The sequence below is a fragment of the Bos indicus genome, chromosome 20 (assembly GCF_029378745.1).
Source record: "Bos indicus isolate NIAB-ARS_2022 breed Sahiwal x Tharparkar chromosome 20, NIAB-ARS_B.indTharparkar_mat_pri_1.0, whole genome shotgun sequence".
NCBI lineage: Eukaryota > Metazoa > Chordata > Mammalia > Artiodactyla > Bovidae > Bos > Bos indicus.
Window position 1 is genome coordinate 13,552,476 of NC_091779.1, and position 24,144 is coordinate 13,576,619.

A 24,144-nucleotide genomic window follows, 5' to 3' on the forward strand; every position below is an offset into this window, starting at 1 on the left:
GAATTACTATGGAATGAAATATTTTGCCCAAGTGTATTTTACAATGTGCTACATTTTAGAATTTTATCCCTTTATAAATACTTCAAAAATTAACTGAACTACAGGGCCTTGTAGCTAAAAATGTCTGTCTTATCAAATGCTTACCTCATCTCACTCACCAAAAAAAAAAGTACAGAAACAAAACTAGTTCTCACTAGCAGAGAAAGGTTACAAATATGGAAAGGGAAAACACTAGAGTGAACTCTGCGGTGCTAGACTAGAATTGGCAGTATCATTGTGAAATCATTCTGTATTTACAGAAATATATATATGAATGTCTGTGCACATAAAAATATTCCCTAGTTCTATACACTAAGAAGGCCAGGAGCAGCAACACCCCAAGAGCAGCAAGTACAAGAAGTGCCCTGATTTTGGCTTCTAAGTACCACTTTCCACCAAAAATAACTGAAGCAGCAGGTTAGAAGGTAAGTCTGGAACAGCATATTGCGCTAGATACAAAAAAAGTGCTCAAAGAAGGAAGAAAGAAAATAAAAGTTAAGTCAAAAAGAAAATAAACCAGCTGGAAGGGGTTCTCACCAGCAAAATCAACAATTTGAGCATCACAATAAATGATAATGGATTATAAATCAGTGAATATAACAGGTAATCATGAATAGACAGATGTAAATAAATAAATTAAAAATCTGATGAGGAACAAAATATTTACATAGTTTCAATACTCAGTCCCAAAATATTTAATAATTACAAATGAGATATTTGGCAAAACTAATACAATTATGTAAAGTTTAAAAATAAAATAAAATTAAAAAAAAAATCAAATACATTAAATTAAAAAAAAATAAAAATAAAAATAATTACAAATGAAGAAGGAGTACCTTGACATAGATGTCTAGCAGTTACAATCTTAGTTACATAACCAATTCCTATCAGTAATGGGACAACTGAAACTGCTTGCCACCTAATAAGATACAAGAATCCAAAATCACTTCCATGATAATCCTGCCATGAAACTCTAATCAAAATCTAATTAAATGTCAGAAAAAATGCAAATTAAGGTTTATTTTTAAAAAAGATCTATAATCTTTAAAGTATCAAATCCCCTGAAAGTAAAGATCAATTAAAATTGTTCCAGATTAAAGAAGACTAAAGAATATAACTAAATGTAATGTATGATTACATTATATGTATGTATGATTCTAAACTGGATACTTTTAATCTAAAAGACATTAGAGTGACTTGTCAAATTGAGATGTTAGTAATGGATTATTAACTTCCTAATTTTGATAGTTATGATGTTATTATGTAGGAGAATGCCCTTATTTGTAGGAAATAAGCATTAAAGTATTTAGAGGTGATGAGGCATCAGGTAGACAGGAACAAAAAAGTCATTTGCACTATGCTTCCAACTTTTCTGTGTATCTGTCATTGTTCCAAATTTTAAAATATGAAAAAAATTACCAAAAAAATCCCTGGATAGGAGGGTGGTTGGGGGAGAATGGAAACATGTACACGTATGGCTGAGTCTCTTCCCTGTTCACCTAAACTACAACCACACTGCTTATCAGCTGTACTCCAACATAAAATAAAAAGTTTCAAGTATGGAGGAAAAAAATAAAGAAAATGCTTTCCAAGAGTCTGCCAATTCCCAAAGCATGGACAGCAATAAACAAACTTATTTCTCACTGGCAAAAATATGTTGATTGCAATGGTTCCTATTTTGATTAATAAAGATGTGTTTAAAATTTTTTAAAAGCTTAAAAATGTCTATCAGTTCAGTCGCTCAGTTGTGTCCGACTCTTTGCAACCCCACGAATTGCAGCACGCCAGGCCTCCCTGTCCATCACCAACTCCCGAAGTTCACTCAAACTCATATCCATCGAGTCGGTGATGCCATCCAGCCATCTCATCCTCTGTCGTCCCCTTCTCCTCCTGCCCCCAATCCCTCCCAGCATCAGGGTCTTTTCCAATGAGTCAACTCTTCGCATGAGGTGGCCAAAGTACTGGAGTTTCAGCTTTAGAATCAGTCCTTCCAATGAATACCCAGGACTGATCACCTTTAGGATGGACTGGCTGGATCTCCTTGCAGTCCAAGGGACTCTCAAGAGTCTTCTCCAACACCACAGTTCAAAAGCATCAATTCTTCGGCACTCAGCTTTCTTCACAGTCCAACTCTCACGTCTATACATGACCACAGGAAAAACCATAGCCTTGACTAGATGGACCTTTGTTGGCAAAGTAAAAACCTAAGAGCGGTACATCTTCAGAAAAGAACAGAAAGGAATTTGCACAAAAGAAAAAGTGGATTGGGACATGGAGTTGGTGGGAGGGTAGGGTAGACAACAAGCACATTTGAAGAACCAGATACACAAAACAAGCATAAAGTGGGATCTCCAAAAAGGGTAAGTTTTTCTTAGCAAGAAGAATTGGGAGAAGTGTGTCCTGGGCAGTGAGCCAGGTAATAAAACCATAGTAGAACAGCTGCATGGCTAAGGCCTCCAGCCATGGAGCTCTCTCTATACTGTGGGTTTACGACACTTGGACAGTTTAACTGTGAAAATAGGGGAATATAATTTCCCAAGGGACAGGAAATACGTGTAAGAGGACAAGCTACCCTAAGGAGAAACCCATTAGCTAACCAGACCAAAGATAGAAGAACAGGGACTCACTTGGCCTGGGGAAATACTTAAATGACCAATACAGTATAGACTGCACCGTAATATAAAACTTTGAAAAATCTAACATCTGAGGAAAGACCAAAAGCATGATATAAATTCCAAGCACAATAGGAACAAACTTCCTATTTTTTAATAGAGCAAAAACAAGATAATGTAAAAGTAATATATATCTTGACTGGGTTCAATCCCTGGGTCAGGAAGATCCCCTGGCAGAGGAAACGGCAACCCACTCTAGTACTCTTGCCTGGAAAATTCCAAGGACAGAGGAGCCTTGCAGGCTACAGTCCATGGGGTCACAAAGAGACCGACACAGATGAGTGCGCGCGCGCGTGCGCGCACACACACACAATATACGTAGCAGAGATTCAAATACATGTCGACCAAAAATAAACTAAAAAATAAAAATCAATTCCTATTTAAAAAAAAAAAAGGCAAGAGTTCTTAGAAACTCTACTTTTCTTCCCCAAAAGTAATGTAATAATTAAAAAGAACTGAAGACCAAATTAATGAACTAAACAATCACGCCAGAGGAGTGTCCCAGAATGGGGGGATGGGGAAACATCAAATAACAAGAGCTCCACAGTCCCAACATCCACCTAAGTTCTCAAAGTGTGAGCAATGGGCCAGGGAAGTCCTGAGACACTTTCAAGGAATTTTCAAGGTCTAAACTATTTCATCCTAATATTAAAATATCATTTACCCTTTCCCACTATACTGACACAATGGTAGGTAAAATCTCTAGTACCTTAGCACACAGGCAGTGAAATTAAGCTAGACTAGCAGCATTATATACTCACAGATTTCTTTTCAAACACTCAAGGATATCTTTAATGAAGCAATAAAAAAATAACTTTTTCGGCATGGATCAAATTTGGACCATCAGCAGTAAAAGCATGGAGTCCTAACCACTGGACTGCCACAGAATTTCCCCTCCAAAAAAAATACTAATTTTATTCTCAACTCTTCAATATATGTCTTCTTCATATTCTGTAGAGAATTGGCAATCTTGAGGAAAAGGACTTAGACTTATAAAGTAAACTAGCCTTTTTTTTTTTTTTTAAATGGAACAACATTTTGACCTTAAAGAGAATGAGAAACTATGGTTATACAGATTTAAGAATTTGGCAGACATTTTCTCAAAAATAAACCAAGTAAGCCTGTAACTTCAAGGGGAAAACACTGACAGTATTTGTTACCAATGATTAGTATTTGAGCTTCCAAGTGAAAATTCAGAATTGTGGAAAACTTGTATCTGCCACCCTGAGCTTGACAGCTTCATATTAATGAGATCACTTGTGACATTAACAAGTTTTCTGATTTTATTACTGCAAAATGAAATGTGTCAACTTTTGGGGAAAAATGTACTAACTCAACGAACCAATATTTCCCAAACAACCAATACATGGTGTTACAAAATCGTAAACAGGTAAAAGATTCATTCTAAGTGCAAGCTACACCATGGACTTTCAGGAAACAAGAAATGGAAATTCATTAACATGATTTCAGATTCAACACTGCAGGTTGAACCAACTACCACTTGCCAAGTTTTGGCTAAAATATCTCTCCCTTTTCCAACCATATGTCTGTATGATACTGGATTTTCTTCATATACTTCAACCAAAACGGTATACTGCAAGATTGAATGCTGAAGCAGATATGAGAATCAAACTGTTTTCTATTCAACCAGACACAAGAGCCTTACAAATACATATAATAATGCCACTATTTGTTTTGGGAAACAGTTATATTTTTGTTAAAAGTGTTACACTAACACACAATGGTTTATTTAATTTGTTAAACTCTGTAATACAGGAAATAAAATAAATATAACCCATGTAAACTAAAGCTCTGTGCGGTTCTCAGCAAATTTTAAGAGTAAAGGAATCCTAAGAATAAAAAGTTTGAAAACAGCTGCTTTAGGGCTAATTACTATTACTTGTAATTTTACTATGCTATAATTGAGTGAATCCTCCTAACGACAAATAAAATGTATACAGCACTCTAGGCAAGCTGAGATTATTTAAATTTTTTTTATACAATTTTTAAAGGTTACTTTCCATTTAGTTATTACAAAACATAGGCTATATTCCTTGCAATGTGAGACTACTCTGTTTTCTAAGTTAATCTTTTTTCCACTTTTCTATTCTCTCATTGTAGCATAGTCCCTAGCTTCATGATGTTGTCAATGTGCTTTCTCACCTCTTCTAGTACATGAAAGGCAAGAAACAGCTCAGTATAATCAAAAACAAATGCGCTGTGAATAAGGATGCCCCTAGGAATGAAGCCCCCAGATTTTATTACATCTATTTTGATTACTTAAATATCTTTGTTATTTTCAATTTTTTATACCACATTCTACAAGTAAATAATCTCCAGATAAGTAGAATCTTCTTTTATTAACTTAATTTTTAGATATTCTATTCTTTTTTTTTCTATACACTGTCAATTATAAAGCCTGGCATGGCATTCATCCAATGGTACCTGGAAAAATTTGAAGTGAGAAGAATAAAGTAAGTGACAGAATTTCATGCTATTTCATAACAAGATAAAAGAAGGCAATTTCAAAAATGTAGACACTGACAAATATGACACCTAATCTGAGAAGAAGGAAAGGAATAGAGAAGGGAGATACAGTAGTATAAGCTTTAGTGCTCTAAGAGGCCAAAAGCATAATAAAGCAAGAAGGTAAAGGGGGTTAATTAACGTAAGAATACCTAATAACATGATATTATCTTAACAGAGGTAATTTTAGGGATATTGAAGAGAAAAAAGAAATGAAGAAACAAAGTAAAATTAAAATATACTGAGGAGTATTAGGTTAAATATTGGCATGTAAATTGAGTGGGAATGAAAAGGGATGTTGAAAGTTCAGTGGAACTGACCAAATAAATGTCTTCTACTCATCTTTTAAACAATTTTTGAAGCGGTCAGCATAAACTGGTAAAGTTCAGAAATGGGAGACGAGCAAAGTATAATTAAAAAAACAGAAGCTGAACATGGAGTGAATAGGGGAAGTAAATGAAGCTAACTATAAAAATAGGAAGATAAAGGAATTACAGAAGAATGCTGAGTAAAGCTAGATTTCTCCTTTACAATTAGGAAACAAGACAGAAAAAATTAAAAGTTAAATCTGATGGGCGTACTACCATTCAAGTGATTACAGGCACAAAGAAATAAAAAATAATAGGGAGTAAAATTACAGAAAAAGTGGAAAGCAGAAATGTTGAGCTTATTTCCTTAGACAATTCGAAAGTAGGTATTATAGAGCATAATTCACACACAGATTTTTTCGTGGTAAATAGTGTGCATTCAAAAACTGAATAATTTCTTATGAAGAACTAAACACAGGTACAATATATGTTATCAGGAAAGGAAAAGAGAAAGGCTTCTTTAGGAATTTATAACATATGTGTTCCCCGCCCCCCAAAAAAACACGACGTGATAGAGAAATGGATGAGCAAGGGTAAGAGTCAAAATAAAAATGCAGTCAACAAAGTCTGTTTAAAGACAATCTAGATAAGTAGCAATTACAAAAGGAAAAATTACTTTCCTACCCACCATTACTAAAATCTGCATTAGCCCAAATACTTAATAAACACTGCCATAATCTATTTCTAAACCAAAAACAACTTAAACTCTAAACTGTGTCATCTATAAGCAATTATTTAAAATAAATGGCCAAATATGCACCTAATGTTCTGAAATTTTCATGTCTGTCTTATAGTAAGGTGTTGTTTCTACCAAGAGCTCAATACCAATATCACTAAAATAGCTGAATTTTAGAGATTTACCAACAATACATATGAAATATCACTAATTATAGTTACCACTTTATTAAGAAAAAACATGCAATAAAAAATTTGCTTTCTATATCTAAACCTCTGTAAGCTTTTTAGACATGAAAAATTTGCAATAGCTTGTTCTCAAACAATAGGCAGACTTCATAATATAATATTTGAATCAATTAGTTGAAAGATTAAGTTTATCAACATGGAAAACTCTTGAGTGCCTTCAATAAACAGTGCCACTCAGTGTGCATTTTGTACAGACACCTTGGAAGTACTCTAGACTTGCCAATTTAATCAAGAAAACTCTTAGATTATTAAGAATATCCAAATTTTGAAGCCATTTTAAAATATTTTAATTATCATTTTTTAATCTTTTTAAACCACTGTCACATTTTAAACAAGATTTTGAAAAATATAGTTTGATAATATATTAAAACCTAAAATTCCTTTAAGTTAATTCAATACCAAACTCAGTCTGCATTTAAACATACTATTGGTCCCCCAAGGGAAAAAGAAAAATCAAGAACTATATCTAAAAACAGGGATTTAAGTAGGTATTTTCCAGGGCTATAACTCTTTCTATAAGTAAAATTTACTAATGCAGAGAAACATTTTTGCAAAGTGATAGCTCTCTATAAAAGACTTGCTCTATTATGGCTTTGTTGCTCTGAAGCCAAGTATAAACCATATAAGGAGACTGAAGTTCAATGCCATTTATTTTGTTCCCCTCTTTCAGATGCCCAAGAATAACCTCTTTCGTTGCCTAATGATATGTTCCAAAATCATAAAGTAGATCAGTTAACTACTTTAAATTTCCTGATAAAGTTACTTTGACTTAACAGGAATTACCTGATGGTTCACAAATCTTAGCAACAATTTTAAAAAATTTTAAAGGCGTTCTAGAGATTAAGCTTTAGGGAAAAATTCAAAACAGAGGTGAAAGATTCCCATTTTGAAATGTATTTGTGAAATAATTTGATCCAGTCCTTTATGACCTAACTTTTCTCTCCTTTGAACTAAAGAAAGCCAACTATTCTTTCCTGAGGTAGCATGGGCAATTAAACATCCGTTTATATTTAAGATATGCCTACCAACCAAATACCATACTTATTTAATATTTATTCAAAAGCATAGTATAATCTTTCACCTCCCTTTACCACAAAAGTACAAACGGAAAAAAACCAACCTTAAAAAGACACATTAAAACACCACTGAAGAAACCGTTTTGTGTTTGCTGCGACCAAAACTGGTTTGATCTATAAAGACTACCGATTGGTTCAGAAGTGTTTGTATTTATGACTGACTGGTGGAATGTCTCCCATGCTTCAATAACCCCTGCCCCACCGTAGATACTCATCAGCTCTTAGGCGGCCAAAACATTCGGGCCAACACAAAAATGTAAATACTGTACTATTCCAAAAGCACAGATGTTTATCACAATCACTGTGATGCCCATGAAAATTGTTGTAAGCGTTTTACTTTCCTTCCTCTGTGTCCTCTTCTGAATTGCACCTAAGTCCCAACAAACCAAACTATTTCACAGGTGTTTACGTGTGTTTTTAATTGTTAACACTCTTTATCGACAATACTTCCTCCCTCCTTTTTCTTTCTACTCGCAGTTAACAAGAAAAATCTAGCCGACCGTTGTTTTCAATTGATTAACCAAACAAATATGATCAAGTTCTAAATGTCTGAAAGGAACAAGTTATTGAAGAAATCTACTTATTACCCACCTAGAAAAACGACTAAGAATGGCAAAGGTTTCTGTTTCATAAAACTCAATGAAATATATCCATAAAGACTGCTACTAAAAACAAATCTATATAGATACAATTAAACGCGAAGGCCAACTAATCGGTAACAGTATAAACAAATGTGGCAGCCATCTCAGCAGCAGCAAATCGCTCCCCGCAGGGACCTAACTTTCTTCCAAAACAAAAGTTGCCAGGTTCACAAACTTAATGAATCAGAAATATACACAGTGTATATGTTCCAGGAATCTAAGACTTCTGGACCTTGTGCCAAACAAAGGCACTCTTCCTTCGGATTGCTTAAAACTTTTCGTCCCACCTCATTCTTACAACCTCTTCTAAAATAACCAAAGAGGGAGTAACATCTTACTACTCAGCACCTAAAACACTTTCCCGTTCGACATGAGAAAAGAATTTAGGGGAACTTGAGAAAAAAACGAAAAACACTAAAGTTTCCTCTCTTTTCTGGCCCGGGAGCTTTGTGGCTCGTAGACACTTCTCGTGAAATTTACCTTTCGGTCGGGCAGTGTCTCAAGGCAGCTTTTTCAAGGCTTCGCCTGACATGATTTCCTTCCCTTCATTAGTCACTTCGGATCCAGCCCAATTTCTCTCTCCGGTGAGAGCGGATGTGGAGTGGCCTCCCGCAGTAGGAAGAGTAGGTGGCTTTGGTGGGGGCTGGGACGCGCGGGCTGGTTTCCCGGTCTCGAGTTTTGCAGGAGTTTCCCAGCCCCAACTAGGATCCCCGCCGAAAAAAAAACTTTTCACTCGTGACACCGCCCGGAATTACCGTGCGAAACTCACTTCCTGCCTTGGCGAACAGCAGGATCCAGCTCGGTCCAGGGGAACCCGGAAAACCAGCTCCACGCGCGCCGGGGAGGGCGAGGGGAGGGGGCGTCCGCCCCGAGCCTGGGACTCCGGGCGACCCGCGCGCCCCGATACCCGACGGCGGCCGAACCCGGCCGGCGGGGGCGAAGACGTCGCCGCGGCGCTGGGAGAGCCGCGGTCGCGCTAGGCCGCCACCTCCTCCTCGCCGCCGCCCCCGGAGCCGGGCGGCGGGGTTATTGTCTCGATAGAGCCTGCCGCGCCCTTCGCCTGCGCCGCCGCCGCCGCCGCCGCGGCCGCCCCGAGCCGGAGCCGAGGGGCCGGGCTGGCTCGATGGCGGCCCCCTCCCCGGGCCGTCCGTCGGGCTGTCCGTCCTTCCGTCCGTCCCTCCCCGCCTTCCCTCCTCGCCCTCAAGCCCTCTTCTCCTCCTCCTCCCGTTTTCCCGCCGCCGTCCCCTCGCGCCCCTCCTCGTTCTTCTTCCCAGGCGGCGGTGGCTCCCCCGGGAAGCGCAGAGGCTGAGGGCAGGCGGCTGCTTCGTCTCCTCAGGAGCTCGCGGGGCCGCGGCAGGGGCCGAGGCTGCGTCCCGCGCCGCCGCGCCACATTCACTCGAGCGAGAGACTGCGAGGGGCGGGGAGGGGAGGGAGGGAGCGGAGAGAAAGGAGGAGGAAGGGGGCTGGGGCGCCGGGGAGTCACTGCCTCACAGGCCGCGGCGGCAACAGCGCCACCGCCCCGGCGGCGAGGGGGGAAGAGCAGCGCGCGGCGGCGGCTCCGCGGCGGGGGCGGGGCGGCCTCCCGCGGGCTTCGCCCCAACCGCCAACAGCCAGGCTGGAGGCCGGCGCGAGCCAGTCACCGCGCGCGGGGGCGGTGCGGGCCGACGTCGGCGGCTGGGGGCGGCGGGCCGGGGACCGGGGGGCGGGGCTGGTGGCGGCCGGGGGTTCGCTGGTGAGGCCCGCTGCAGCCCAGGCCCCAGAGGCCTGCCTGCCGCTCCCCGGCTCCTCAGGGTGGGGGACTCCGACGAAGTGGAGCCCGGCTTGCCCGGTGCCTAGCTTGGGAGACCGAGAGTTTCCAGGCCTCCGCCACCCCGGCCGATTGAGTTTCTTTGTACGACAGTGATCGGTTCAAGTCCAACCCCGATTTCAAGGCTGCAGGTATCTCTTTCAACTGCAGCACTCCAACTTCCTCTAATGGCACGCTCGGTTTGCAGGAAACCACAGCGGCAGCTCGGAGAAGCTTCCCACGCCGGCCCTTGCTCCGAGCTTGCTCGCTCAGCAACGCAGCTCCTCCGAGTCTCAGCCTCACACGGGTGGGGAGACAAAGCTAGCCCTGGGAGGGGGAAAATGGCCCTCGAAATTGCCTCAAGATAATGCCTTTGTTAGAGGAAATATTGGATACACTCCGATACGCGACGTAGGCTTCCAACCCTGGAGGTTTCGGTGGTGCAGTCGTTGAATTTCGCTGGCTCTAGTGATTCAGCCTGGCAGCGTTTGCGTTTATTGCGGAGAGAGCTGCTTAGGCATTCTATCAACACATATGGCATAAAACGCCTCAACCATAACATTGCACAGTTTTTGCAGTTACTGCCTTACATATGTTAACAGACAAGACGGCCTTGTTTTACCCCGAGAAGGAACGCAATAGATACGAAACAAACCATTCCCCGCCCCCAGTCTCTGCTGTACTTAACAGCGTACAAGGATGGTAATTAGTCTAACTCTGTGTCCCTGAAGTCATTGCTTCAGTTCTTCCTTCTGTGTTCCAGAGATAATTATTTATAACCAAGTTTGAATAAAGAGCTGTATGCCCTACAGATGATTTTGGCTTGGATCCAAAGGAAGGAGTTGATGAAGTCCATCAAAGAATTATTTACCAAAGTGAGGTATACTCTAGTGACAAACACTTGAAATAACCTGGGAGACGTTCAAGACATTCTATGAGGGTGGGGAGCTATTAACTACTTCAGGACTGCAAGAATTAACAGACCTAGGGCTTTAGCCTAAGAGCAGAAGTAGAAGGTTCACAGATAGTGCCAAAGTGTTCGGGCTTATTCAGTGCTGAACTGAAGGTAAAAGCATTAAACTGGAAGTTAGGAAGAGAAACGGCAGCCGGGTATACTAGTAATACCAAGCTAGTTATCCATTTTGGCCATTGTATAAAAGTAAGCGTATTATATAAGCTAATTTTAATCATCACAGGAAAAATCTCCTACCCCACTTTCAAAAACTGCTTTGAGTTTGCCCAGACTGTGGTAGAGCTCTCTCTCCTAAAGCAAGCCAGGATGGAGAGTCTCCCAGATCAGAGCGAGACCGGATGGCTTCTGGGATTCGAGTGTTGCATCTGGTCTGAGGTTGGTTCAAGACTCCTTTGAATGTGGCCTCATAGATTCAGGTAGACCTAACTTCCCCTTCCTGGTCCCAATCCTCAACCTAAATAAATAGGACCAGACCAGTCTGTGGGCTAGAACCTGCCCTGTCCCCCTAGCCTCTTTTTTTTTTTTTTAACCTTAGACTCCTACTGGTTCCAATAGGTTCCAATCTGGACCTATCTGGGTGATTACTATGAGGCTTAGAAAAGTACCTATAACCCAAAACCCCTTCTCCAATTCACCTGAAGTTTTGCCACTAGAGTTTAATCCCTTTGAGTGGTTTATTTCTCTAGCACAAAGACATAATCCGGGGGAAAGGTAATATTTTAAGCCTTATTAGTCATTTATACCAATTCATCAGATTGTTTCCCCAAAGCAGCTTTTGATGGAAGGGAATATAGAGATAGCATATGCTGATGCTGAGTAGACAGGAGAGGGAAATGTGGTTTCATTCTTTGGGGCCATCCACAGAGAGTAGAGTGGTAGAGACAATAAAGTGCCCCCCTCCCAAATGATTGTTAAATAAGTCCTACTTACTCATACTGCTAGAATGAGCCCCAAAACACCGGCCTTAACAGAATGGAAGCCAGGACGCACTTATCGATGTCACCCATTTGGGGCAGTTCCCTAGCAGTCCAGTAATTAGCATTTGGCACTTGCACTGCAGGGATCTGAGTTCCATCCCTGGTGGGGGAACTAAGATCCCACAAACCATGTGGTACAGACAAATTAAAAAAAAAAAACAAACCAATTTTGACATATTTAATAGCCCCTTTGCAAAGTTTCTTCAGCAGAAATTCACACAGAAAGGTGAAAAGACAGTCTTATGATCAGGGTACTCAATAATCAAAAATAATGATTCATCTTTATTATTCATCAATGACTACTTAGTTCTAACTCATATAAGCAGCACATACAGATAGAGCTAAATCTTCCATTTGTTCTTTTTATACAAGGCATTTCTGTTCTGTGCTATACAGATTAGTTTGTTTTGAAAATCCTACTATAGTTGACCTAAGATGGACTTAACATTTCAATTTATGCTTAAAAGGAGAACTTAAACCCCACTTTAAATAAGAGTGCCTGTGACTCGGTAATAATTAACTGAACTCCAGGACCGCCTTAGAGAGTAAACTAATAAATATTTGTTGATAGTATAGCTCAATCTTCCCCATTGTGATTCTCTAAATAATTCTCTGTGAAAGCAGGAATTCCTGCTTAGAGATTCCTCTTCCCAATGGCTGGGCTCAGGAAAGGTCTATTAGAGATAAGCCACCTATCTGAAGGACAGCTGTAAGACCTTAAATCTTCCAGGGAATGCACATAGCCTGCATGTGGTGGCCGGGTAGGGGTTTGGGGGAGATGCAGAGAGCCTACCCACTGTTTTAAAAAGAATTCCCCTGTCATTTCCCCCATGCCTGGCCAGCAGCTGTGCAAAAGCACTGTGGGCACAAAGTTAGCAGAAGGTGAGGAAAAGTTTAGGGTGCTCGTTCTTCTTTTCTCCTGTTCTCAACAACTGTAAATAATTGGTTACCTAAAAACCAAAGTTTTTATCATAGCAGTTTCGGGAAAAATTAATTTTTGAGCTAGAATGGTGTTATACTTGGGGAAAAAAATGTCTAGAAGCTTTAGATGAAGTAGATCAAAATGCATTATAACATGTATTTTTAGTAGGAACTGACTTTCCTATTTTCACTTCCATCTTAGTGCCTAGATAGAGGGGGCAAGAGGTTAAGGTGGCAAGCGTGTGAGAAAGGACTTTGGGCTCAAAAGAGGAAGTACATACAGGAAGCAAAATTAAGGATTTTATAATATACAGGGAATGGAATCATCCCTCCAATAGCATATTTCTTTCTTTCACACCTATTTTCAATAATATTTTATGAATCACAGGGAAGTCTGCCTCAACTTATGAAAAGGTTTTGAAGTATTCCCCCCAATATGTGCTTGATAATTTTTTTCTATCTTATACATTTGGTAGCCTATTTTTTCAGACATCTAAATTTTCAGATGTCTTATGAAATTTTTAAAAGTATGGAGAAAATAAATGGTGCATGGTGATTATTCTTGTGACCTCTGAAACAAGACTGCTTGAATTAAGAATGGCTACTGTATAACCTTGGCCAAGTTACTGAATATCTATAAACATAAGCTTGAGCTCCCTCATCTCTAGAATGGGGACTATAATACTGTCTCATAGACTATTGGAAGGACTATGTAAGACAGTGCTCATAAATTGCTAGGCAGACTCAAATGTGTTAGGTGTTATTAGTAGTGCAATAAAAATGCACTGATAATATTTACCATGCTGCCCCCACTTCTAAGGTGACCATACAGTGTATCATCCAACAAAGAACACTTTTGAGAGTGAAAACAGACAATAATAATTACACGGGGACAAGAAATGTAAAACCAGGACTGTTCTGGGCCAACTGAGGCAAATAGTCACCTTAATAATTTCCAACTTTATTACCATATTCTGATACACTTCCCCTCTCAGGTCTTCCCTGATATGAATCACAATCTGTTTTAATTATATCACAATATGCACACTTCTTTCTAAATGCTAACAGTGTAAGTGTTAACGGTGTCAACAAAAGAAAAGATTAACTACTGCTGCTTATTGTCCTTCCATGCAGGCTTTCACTTAGTATTTCCTTTGGGTAATGAAATTGCTGTTCTCCTGCTCCTTTAAGGCCACTTATAACTTTACATTTTTTTCTATGCATGTGTGCATGCTGTTGCTTCAGTCGTGTCTGACTCTTTGCAACCCCATGGACTGTAGCCTGCCAGGCTCCTCTGTACATCCTCCAGGCAAGAATACTGGAGTGGGTTGCCATTTCCTACTCCAGGGGATCTTTCCCACCGAGGAATCAAAGCTGTGTCTCCTGCTACTCCTACATTGCAGGCAGATTCCTTACCGCTGAGCCACTGGGGAAGCCCTTTTTTTCTATAGTACTTAAAAAAAAACTGTTTAACATCAAATATGCCAAAAAAAAAAAAAAATAGCCAGTACATGGGTATTAAGTATAACTTGAGATGTAGGATAAGGCTAAATGCCCTGCTCTGAAATGCCAACTGTGTTTCATAAAACCTTGTTTTCATTTGTTTTTCAGTTAAGCAGCAAATTATTCCTATATCAAAGTAAAATATCATCTCTCTTTGTTGATGATGGCCATATAATCAGAATACTGAATAAATCTCACCTAAATCTAGCTTAATCAGTATTTGGAAAATAATGTATCTCAATTGAATTTTCTATAATAATTCTGAATATACTTTAACATACTTTCTTCCTTTGGAAAGAAATTTATTTTCTGGGAATTGACTGCAACTATCCTTCAAAAATGCTGATCTGGATAGCATATTTTAAAATGTTTCTTCTCTGTTTTCCTTGTCCAATCTCTGTTTTTATGCCATTAAATTTATGTCAACCGTCAGATCATAGAGTATTCTAGTGCTCTTAGTTTTTAATTACTTTTAATTTTCTTGTTCTTCCATTTTTTCCTTTAAAACAGATGCTATATTTCTCTTCCTTCTATCTTGGGGAACCTCCCTTTGAGGGTTTTTGTTTTCCTATATAAAACTTTATATAGTACATTTTTCATATTTCCTGCTATACCACATACCAAACTACTAATAAAAATGTCATTTCTTTTTAAAAGGTTTGCACTTTTTTATGAAGAAGTAAATATATTGAGAAGAAATAGCCTTCAAATATTTTATAATTTTCAATGTAATTTTTCTTTTTCATTCTTGACATTTTCTTTCATTTACCTGATTTCTAGCCACCCTTAGTCATAGACAACTGATATTTCTATTTTGTCTTCCTTAATAATGAAACCTAGACTATAGATTCTTTCTTGTCAATATTGTCATCTTTCAGAAAAGTTCTGGCAGAGGCATTAGCATTTACTAGCTGGTGACCTTGGAAAAATCATTTAATCATGTGCAATAGTTCATGATCTATCAAATGGAAAATAAAGCTCTGTCTTATCTACCTCATAGGGTTACTGTGGGCACCAAATGAGATGATGGACTTGAAAGCGTACTATATAAACAAAAGCTGTTTTTTTCTCTTACATCTATAGTGCTACATTTCATCGTTATCATCAAATAAAATATCATAAGCCATATTCAGTGTCCATTGACTTAGTAGCTCTATGATATGCATATTTTAGATTACATATTAAATGCAGTGTCTATTCTCTATAAAAAGTTCACCTGCAATGCAGGAGACACAGGAGATGCAAGTTCAATCCTTCGGTCAAGAAGATCCTCTGGAGAAGGAAACAGCAACCCACTCCAGTGTTCTTGCCTGAAAAATCCCGTGGACAGAGGAGCCTGGCAGGCTACAGTACAAAGGGTCACAAAAAGTCAGACATGACTGAGCGACTAAACACACATTCTCTTTAAAAGTCTATATCGTGTAAGAGCAGGTAGATATAAACTCATCAAATTTTATATAAAAATTTAAGACATTAATTCGGATGCCAAAAATTCAGTTTTAATAGTTTAAACACTGGCTAGATTTTACACTATGAAAATGTCGCTAGACAAATTAGAAGTGATAGTTTCAGGGAGAATGTTTGGCCTACTTAAAGAAAATAAGCTTTTGAAACTTTAGAATCTAAGAACTTTCAGTAGTGTTTGAATATGCAGGAAGTAGACCTTAGAACTGCACTCATCTCACACACTAGTAAAGTAATGCTCAAAATTCTCCAAGCCAGGCTTCAGCAATACGTGAACCATGAACTTCCAGTTGTTCAAGCTGATTTTAGAAAAGGCAGAGCAACCAGAGACCAAATTGCCAACATCCGCTGGATCATCAAAAAAGCAAGAGAGTTCCAGAAAAACATCTATTTCTGCTTTATTGACTATGCCAAAGCCTTTGACTGTGTGGATCACAATAAACTGTGGAAATCTGAAAGAGACAGGAATACCAGACCACCTGACCTGCCTCTTAAGAAATCTGTATGCAGGTCAGGAAGCAACAGTTAGAACTGGACATGAACAACAGACTGGTTCCAAATAGGAAAAGGAGCACATCAAGGCTGTATATTGTCACCCTGCTTATTTAACTTCTATGCAGAGTACATCATGAGAAACGCTGGGCTGGAAGAAGCACAAGCTGGAATCAAGATTGCTGGGAGAAATATCAGTAACCTCAGATATGCAGATGACACCACCCTTATGGCAGAAAGTGAAGAGGAACTAAAAAGCCTCTTGATGAAGGTGAAAGAGGAGAGTGAAAAAGTTGACTTAAAACTCAACATTCAGGAAATGAAGATCATGGCATCTGGTCCCATCACTTCATGGGAAATAGACGGGGAAACAGTGGAAACAGTGTCAGACTTTATTTTTTTGGACTCCGAAATCACTGCAGATGGTGACTGCAGCCATGAAATTAAAAGACACTTACTTCTTGGAAGAAAAGTTATGACCAACCTAGATAGCATATTCAAAAGCAGAGACATTACTTTGCCAACAAAGGTCCATCTAGTCAAGGCTATGGTTTTTCCAGTGGTCATGTATGGATGTGAGAGGTGGACTGTGAAGAAAGCTGAGCGCCAAAGAATTGATGCTTTTGAACTGTGGTATTGGAGAAGACTCTTGCGAGTCCTTTGGACTGCAAGGAGATCCAACCAGTCCATTCTGAAGGAGATCAGCCCCAGGTGTACTTTGGAAGGAACGATGCTAAAGCTGAAACTCCAGTACTTTGGCCACCTCATGCGAAGAGTTGACTCATTGGAAAAGTCTCTGATGCTGGGAGGGATTGGGGGCAGGAGGAGAAGGGGACGACAGAGGATGAGATGGCTGGATGGCATCACTGACTCGATGGATGTGAGTCTGAGTGAACTCCGGGAGTTGGTGATGGACAGGGAGGCCTGGTGTGCTGTGATTCATGGGGTCGCAAAGAGTCGGACACGACTGAGCGACTGAACTGAACTGAACTGAGATCTTAGAAGGCAATGGCACCCCACTCCAGTACTCTTGCCTGGAAAATCCCATGGACGGAGGAGCCTGGTGGGCTGCAGTCCATGGGGTCACTAAGAGTCCGACACGACTGAGCAACTTCACTTTCACTTTTCGCTTTCATGCATTGGAGAAGGAAATGGCAACCCACTCCAGTGTTCTTGCCTGGAGAATCCCAGGGACGGGGGAGCCTGTTGGGCTGCCGTCTATGGGGTCTCGAAGAGTCGGTCACGACTGAAGTGACTTAGCAGCAGCAGCAGCAGCAGCAGCAGAACCATAATTAGAGCCCGGTTCTCTTCCTGCCAGTATGTGTTTAGTGTGTATCACTTTGGCAGCACATAGAAACTGCAACATGAAAAGACACAGTAAACAAAGTTAAAAGACAAATGGCAGTTTGAGAGAAAATATATACATAAGAAAGAATAACTAATATCCATAATATGTAAAGAGTTCTTACAATTCTAGAAGAAGGTAACAATCCAATATAGAAGTATTTACAAAATATATAAACCCACCAATACACATACACACAAAATACAAAAAGGAATAAACTTTTGAAACATGTAAGGGCCCTGAAAAGCAGGTGAAGAGAAACTCCAATTAAAAACCAGCATAACTGAAACCCTAGCTAGGTCTTGCTGTTGTTACTGTAGTTGGGGTGATAGCTCATTTTCAGTGAGCTAAAGGAACTCCAGTTTGATGCATCAAAGGGTGCTCCTGTGACCTTGACCTTGAACCAATCTGCTGCTGCTGCTACTAAGTCGCTTCAGTGGTGTCCGACTCTGTGTGACCCCGTAGACGGCAGCCCACCAGGCTCCCCCATCCCTGGGATTCTCCAGGCAAGAACAGTGGAGTGGGTTGCCATTTCCTTCTCCAATGCGTGAAAGTGAAAAGTGAAAGGGAAGTCGCTCAGTCGTGTCTGACTCTTAGCGACCCCATGGACTGCAGCACACCAGGCTCCTCTGTCCATGGGGTTTTCCAGGCAAGAGTACTGGAGTGGGGTGCCATTGCCTTCTAATGACAAGTAAATGGGCATTAAACTCAGTGAAACATGGTCCCAGAAGCTAGACACAATATTTCTGGCATCCCTGTCCATGAACGTGTGCAGAGAAGCCCAGCATCACCACACCAAAAGGGTCAGGCCTCGGGTCACACTCGCAAGCCCCTCTTGCAGCATATTCCCCTAGGCCAGACCACCAGACTTCTGGATATGTATCTGCCACAGTTTGCCAAATTTCAAAGATTATATACTTTAGAAGCCATGGATTTTAAGATTTTAGTTTCTGCAAATACGGGCTGAACATGGTGAAAGTGAAGTCGCTCAGTCGTGTCCGACTCTTTGCGACCCCATGGACTGCAGCATACCAGGCTCCTCTGTCCAAGGGATTCTCCAGGCAAGAATACTGGAGTGGGTTGCCATTTCCTTCTCCAAGGGATCTTCCTGACCCAGGGATTGAACTCAGGTCTCCCACATTGCAGGCAGATGCTTTAACCTCTGAGCCACCAGGGAACATGGTGAGATGGTAGCAAATTGTCCTAGCAAATTGAAAGTGCTGTTTGGGCGAGTGGTAATAAATTAGAAGCTTGGGATTAACAGGCTTCCCAGGTGGCTCAAGTGGTAAAGAATCTGTCTGCAATGCAGGAGACGCAGGAGACGTGAGTTTGTTCACTGGGTCAGGAAGATCCCCTGGAGGAGGAAATGGCAACCCATTCCAGTATTCTTGCCTGAAATATCCCATGGACAGAGGAGCCTGGTGGACTGCAGTCCATAGGGTTGCAAAGAGCTGGACATGACTGAGCACACACACATACACACACAAACACACGGGATTAACATATACACACCGCTATGTATAAAACAGATAATCAACAAGGACCTCATGCAGAGCACAAGGAACTATACTCAGTATCTTGTAATAAGCTATAATGGAAAAGAATTTGAAAAGGGAAAAAGAATATATGTGCATATCCATATCCGAATTACTTTGCTGTTCATCTGAAACTAACACAATATTGTAAGTCAACTATACTTCAATTAAAAAAAAAAATTCAAATGCTGTTTGTGTAGTGAGTTTAAGGCCCTGAAAGAAATTAATCCCCAGTTCCCCTAGGTCCCTGGAATACGGTTCTGTTGGGGCTGGAGAACCCTGTGAAGGATCAAGTGCAAAAATAGCACAGGAGAGAGGAAAGGAACAAAAGGAAGCCTCTCTTCTGCTCTGTAAGGGGGACTCTCAACCATTCACACTTCTTGAACTTGCTTCCTGCCAACAATTATAAAGACAAGTAATAGAGACAAAATATGGAATCAGGTAGGAGTAATTGAGAAAAAAGTAGGCTTAAAATAATTTCTTAAAAAAGACTGATGCAGGAGCTTCCCTGGTGGCTCAGTGGTAAAGAATCTGTCTGCCAATGCAGGAGATTTGGGTTCCATCCCTGGTCCCGGAAGATCCCACATGCTGCTGAGCAACTAAGCCCGTGCACCAACTCCTGAGCCTGTGTTCTAGAACCCGGGAGCTGTAACCACTGAGTGCACGTTTGACAACAAGAGAAACCCCTGCAATGAGAAGCCTGCACATTGCAACTAGATGTAGCCCCCGCTCGCCACAACTAAAGAAAAGCTTAAGGTAATGAAGACCCAGCACAGCCATAAATAAATAGATAATTAAAAAAAAAAGACAAATGCACACCTAAAACTAGGAATACTAGGAATAAGTAAAATATTTTTAAAAGATTGAAATGTTTGTATGAAACACAACAGATTAAGGGAGAAGAAAAATGAGAGTTAAAAACCACTAGAAAGAACAAGTAGAGAAAAAAAATTTTGTTTAAACTCTCCTAAAAGCCAGAAAATCAGATTCATTTCAATATATTATATATGGGGGGGGGGGGGTAGTTAAAAAAAGATCACACGGATAGTAAGAGGAGTGTGGATAAACTAAAATAGAGTCTAGGGAATCCCTGGCGGTCCAGGATTCTGAGCTTCCACTGCAGGGGGCAGGGCTTCAATCCCTGGTGGTGGAAATAAGATCCCACAAGCAATCCACTGGTGTGGCCAAAAGAATTAAAAAACAAAACAAAACTATAATATATCCCTTTATCTGTCTATCAATCAACAGTTGTGAATTGGTTAAAAAAGAACAAAAACTTATAGAGACCATTCCGTTTCTGAGTGAGTCTGATATTCCCAGGAAATGGGGTCCTACCGCACCAGGAGCGCCCCGGGTAGAAAAGTCCTGGAACCAAGGGATACTCTGAAACTGCCTTGGGACACCTGGAGGCTTATGGCTCCCAAGTGTCCTTCTCAGCTACTTGTGGAAGCAAGTACAGTGTCATCCGTGGTTCCACATCTGTGGGTAGGGAGAACTGACTCTCCTGTGCCATTTTATATAAGGGACTTGAGCATCCGCAGATTTGAGTATCTGCAGGCAGCCTGGAACCAACCACCCCCACCTCCCGCTCCTGGCAGACACCGAGGGGTGACTATTACTGACTCCTACAGCTGGTCCAGGCAGCACAGCCTGGCCTCCGAAACCTTCTCCCAAGCTCTCCACTCCCTCCTCTTCTTGAATACACCCTTATCAGAATAATAAATTATGTATCTAGTTAGTAGATAACCTTATGCAAGATAACATAGGAAGTTGTAGAGCTGGAATATGAACCCTGCAATCTGAGACTAAAGTGTTAAGTGCCAACTATTCAGTTCTATGCAGTACTGTAAGTACTTTTAATACCTGTACCAATAGATTTTCCACATCATATAAAAGCCAACATTTTCACTTTTAGTCATGGGGGATTTTTTTTCTCTTGTAATTCACAACCTTCTGTAAAATAAAAACAAAAGCAGCTTTAATTTCATCTCGAAATACTTCCTGTTTCTTTGTCTTCCTCTTCCTCTGCTCCTTTAAAACAAAAGTTGGTCTCTTGCTTTTCTTCTCTTCTTTCTCTTATAAAGGCAATGTGTACGTATTGCTGAAAAGCATACAAAATAAGTGGGAAATATCCTATCAAGTACAGACTACTAAAAATAAGAACCTGATAATGGTGTTATTCAACTGCCTGGGTATAACTCTAGAGGCTACTGCTGCTGCTGCTGCTAAGTCGCTTCAGTCATGTCCGACTGTGTGCAACCCCATAGACGGCAGCCCAACAGACTCCCCCGTCCCTGGGATTCCCCAGGCAAGAATACTGGAGTGGGTTGCCGTTTCCTTCTCCAATGCATGAAAATGAAAAGTGAAAGTGAAGTGGCCCAGTTGTGTCCGACCCTTAGCGACCCCATGGACTGCAGCCTACCAGGCTCCTCCATCCATGGGATTTGCCAAGTGGGTTGTCATTGCCTTCTCCACTCTAGAGGCTAGGTGATTTCAAAGACTTTTCTCCAGAACATAATGCTCATTATTTTGTAGCATCAATAAATGAGTGTGCTAGACCCATAACTAGAGTTGTCACACATTCTTTATTTGTGAGACTGAGTTAAAAATGAGCCATTCCAATTTGATACTACGGTAATTTACCTTGATGTGTTTATCAGACTGTGTTTTCTCTTGACCTCATCTATAATTATTCCATCTCATATTACCAAAAACATTTGCATTGGAATCTTACTGATAATCATTCTTTACATATGTCTAATGGAATAAAACAAAGAGTAAGCATGGCTTCAATGTTGATGTGCTAAGTGGTGTCCAGCATCTTGGTGTTCTCTTTTTCGGCAGTGTATATATGACTCATTGATGCTTCTGATTCAGTAGTAGAGAAGATAGTTTAAAAATCATTATCAATGTAAATTTTCATCTACAGACTCTACCTTTTACTTTCTCACATCACTTCATTTAAAGTCTTTTGTGTTGAAAAGTTCGTAATAGTCCTAAAAGAAGGTATTATGTGTTTCATCTGTTGTTCCAAAAGAAGCGAAAAACTAGACTATTAACCCGCTGTGTAATCCCTGCACAGTCTACAAGGCTTTTCAGTGGGAAGCCAGGCTCTGCCAAGAGTAGGGAGGATTGCAGTTTAAACATTACAGGGTCAAGTTCAACATTTGTTCCATTCACAGAACTCCCACTGACATCAATGAGCGTTTTGTGCAGAGTAGAATTTCTTCCTCAGTTAAATGATTTCTGTAGTGCTTTCTATTTTGCCAGAACATATCCTACAAAGAATGTAATAAAGAAAATATATGTAGCACTCCTCCTTTTTTTTTGGTCTACCCTTTATTTCAATAAAATGTCATCTACAAAAATGCATTTTTCTCATAGAACATGATTTAAAAGGTAAATAAGACATTTTGGAGAGAATGAGAGACTTTTAGATCATTTTAAACTCATCTGCTTGCAATTATATATATACATGTATATATATGTACATGGGCTTCCCTGGTGGCTCAGTGATAAAGAATCTGCTTGCAACGTAGGAGCCTCAGGAGACTTGGGTTCGATCCCTAAAGCAGGAAGATAGCGTGGAGGAGGGCATGGCAACTCACTCCAGTATTCTGACCTGGAGAATCCCATGGATAGAGGAGCCTGGTGGGCTACAGTTCATAGGGTCACAAACAGTTGGACACAACTGAAGTGACTTAGCATGCATGCTGCTGCTGCTGTTAAGTCGCTTCAGTCGTGTCCGACTCTGTGCGACCCCAGAGACAGCAGCCCACCAGGCTCCTCTGTCCATGGAATTCTCCAGGCAAGAACACTGGAGTGGGTTGCCATTTCCTCCTCCAATGCATGAAAGTGAAAAGTCAAAGTGAAGTCGCTCAGTCGTGTCTGACACATATAGGTATATACATATATATATAGAGAGAGAGTTTTGCGTGCAGTATAAAAATCACAACTGAATTCAGTCAGAAGGCTTTGACCCTCTGAAATTTTATGCTGTATGATACATCATTGATTGGAAGCATGGAGTTCTTAAACTTATCAGACCAAGATATGTGGAACTAAATATCAATTACACAAATATTTCTAGGTAAATAAAATTGTCTAAATAGGAAAAGTGAAGGCATTGAATTTTATATAATGGTTGAAAGGCTAGGCAGTCTATATCAATGAAGAGTATGAACACACAATGTAATTGCTAAGTAAAACAGTAATGTCAATGAAAATTAACAAAGTATTTTAATAAATGTATAGTCATAACTTACAATTAGCCCATTTCTTATGTGACTTATAATTTTAAAGGAACTTTAAGGGGAAAGAAAATATTAGAATATTAAATTTTAAGGGAAAGAGAATATTAGATTTTCTTTCCTTGCATAGCTATAAAAATTATCTGTATTGCTTCTATCAGTTTGGGAAATTGTACATTAATTTATATTATGAATGCATTTCATAATAATTTAAAGTCATCTTTGACTTTTAAAATTTAAAAAGAAAATCTGAAGCTTCTTATAGACACAGAAATCTGGCATATGTTTTGCTTAATGTTCAGAAATATTTTAAAACAGACTGCATTCCAAACATCGTTAGTATTCTATAAAAAGCGTGGGCGTGACACATTCATACTTCGCATAAGGGAGATGCTCCTATTTTTCTGTAGCTTGGGAAACTTTATAAAAAGGCAATCAGGGAAAGGAGAAAACTGATAAAAAGTAAAAACAAAATGGAAAAGAAAATAGGCACTCTGGCCTGTGCAACAGCTCACTTCTTGTTATCTCCAACTATCACCCAACTGCAACATTTTAGAATGAATTTTAGTTTCTACAGAGGTTCCATTTCTCCTACAAACTGTAAGAATGACAAGCCTTTCAGAGAATCACGAGGTCACCCCAACTATAACTT

The 24,144-nt window shown here is 40.2% G+C and overlaps 1 protein-coding gene across 10 annotated transcripts in view; it reads right to left on the reverse strand.

The window, feature by feature from the left end:
• The window catches only part of ERBIN (erbb2 interacting protein), a 130,359-nt gene extending 120,630 nt beyond the window's left edge, over window positions 1-9,729 (reverse strand). For 4 of the 10 annotated variants that reach the window (XM_070774610.1, XM_070774609.1, XM_070774608.1 and 1 more), the window contains exon 1: window positions 8,727-9,728. The gene's annotated coding sequence lies outside the window, so the exon portion shown is untranslated. Of the gene's footprint in view, window positions 1-8,726 lie in introns of all 10 variants that reach the window. The other 6 variants (XM_019982798.2, XM_019982797.2, XM_019982796.2 and 3 more) reach the window with 2 other exon arrangements.
• Window positions 9,730-24,144: the final 14,415 nt, after the last annotated feature.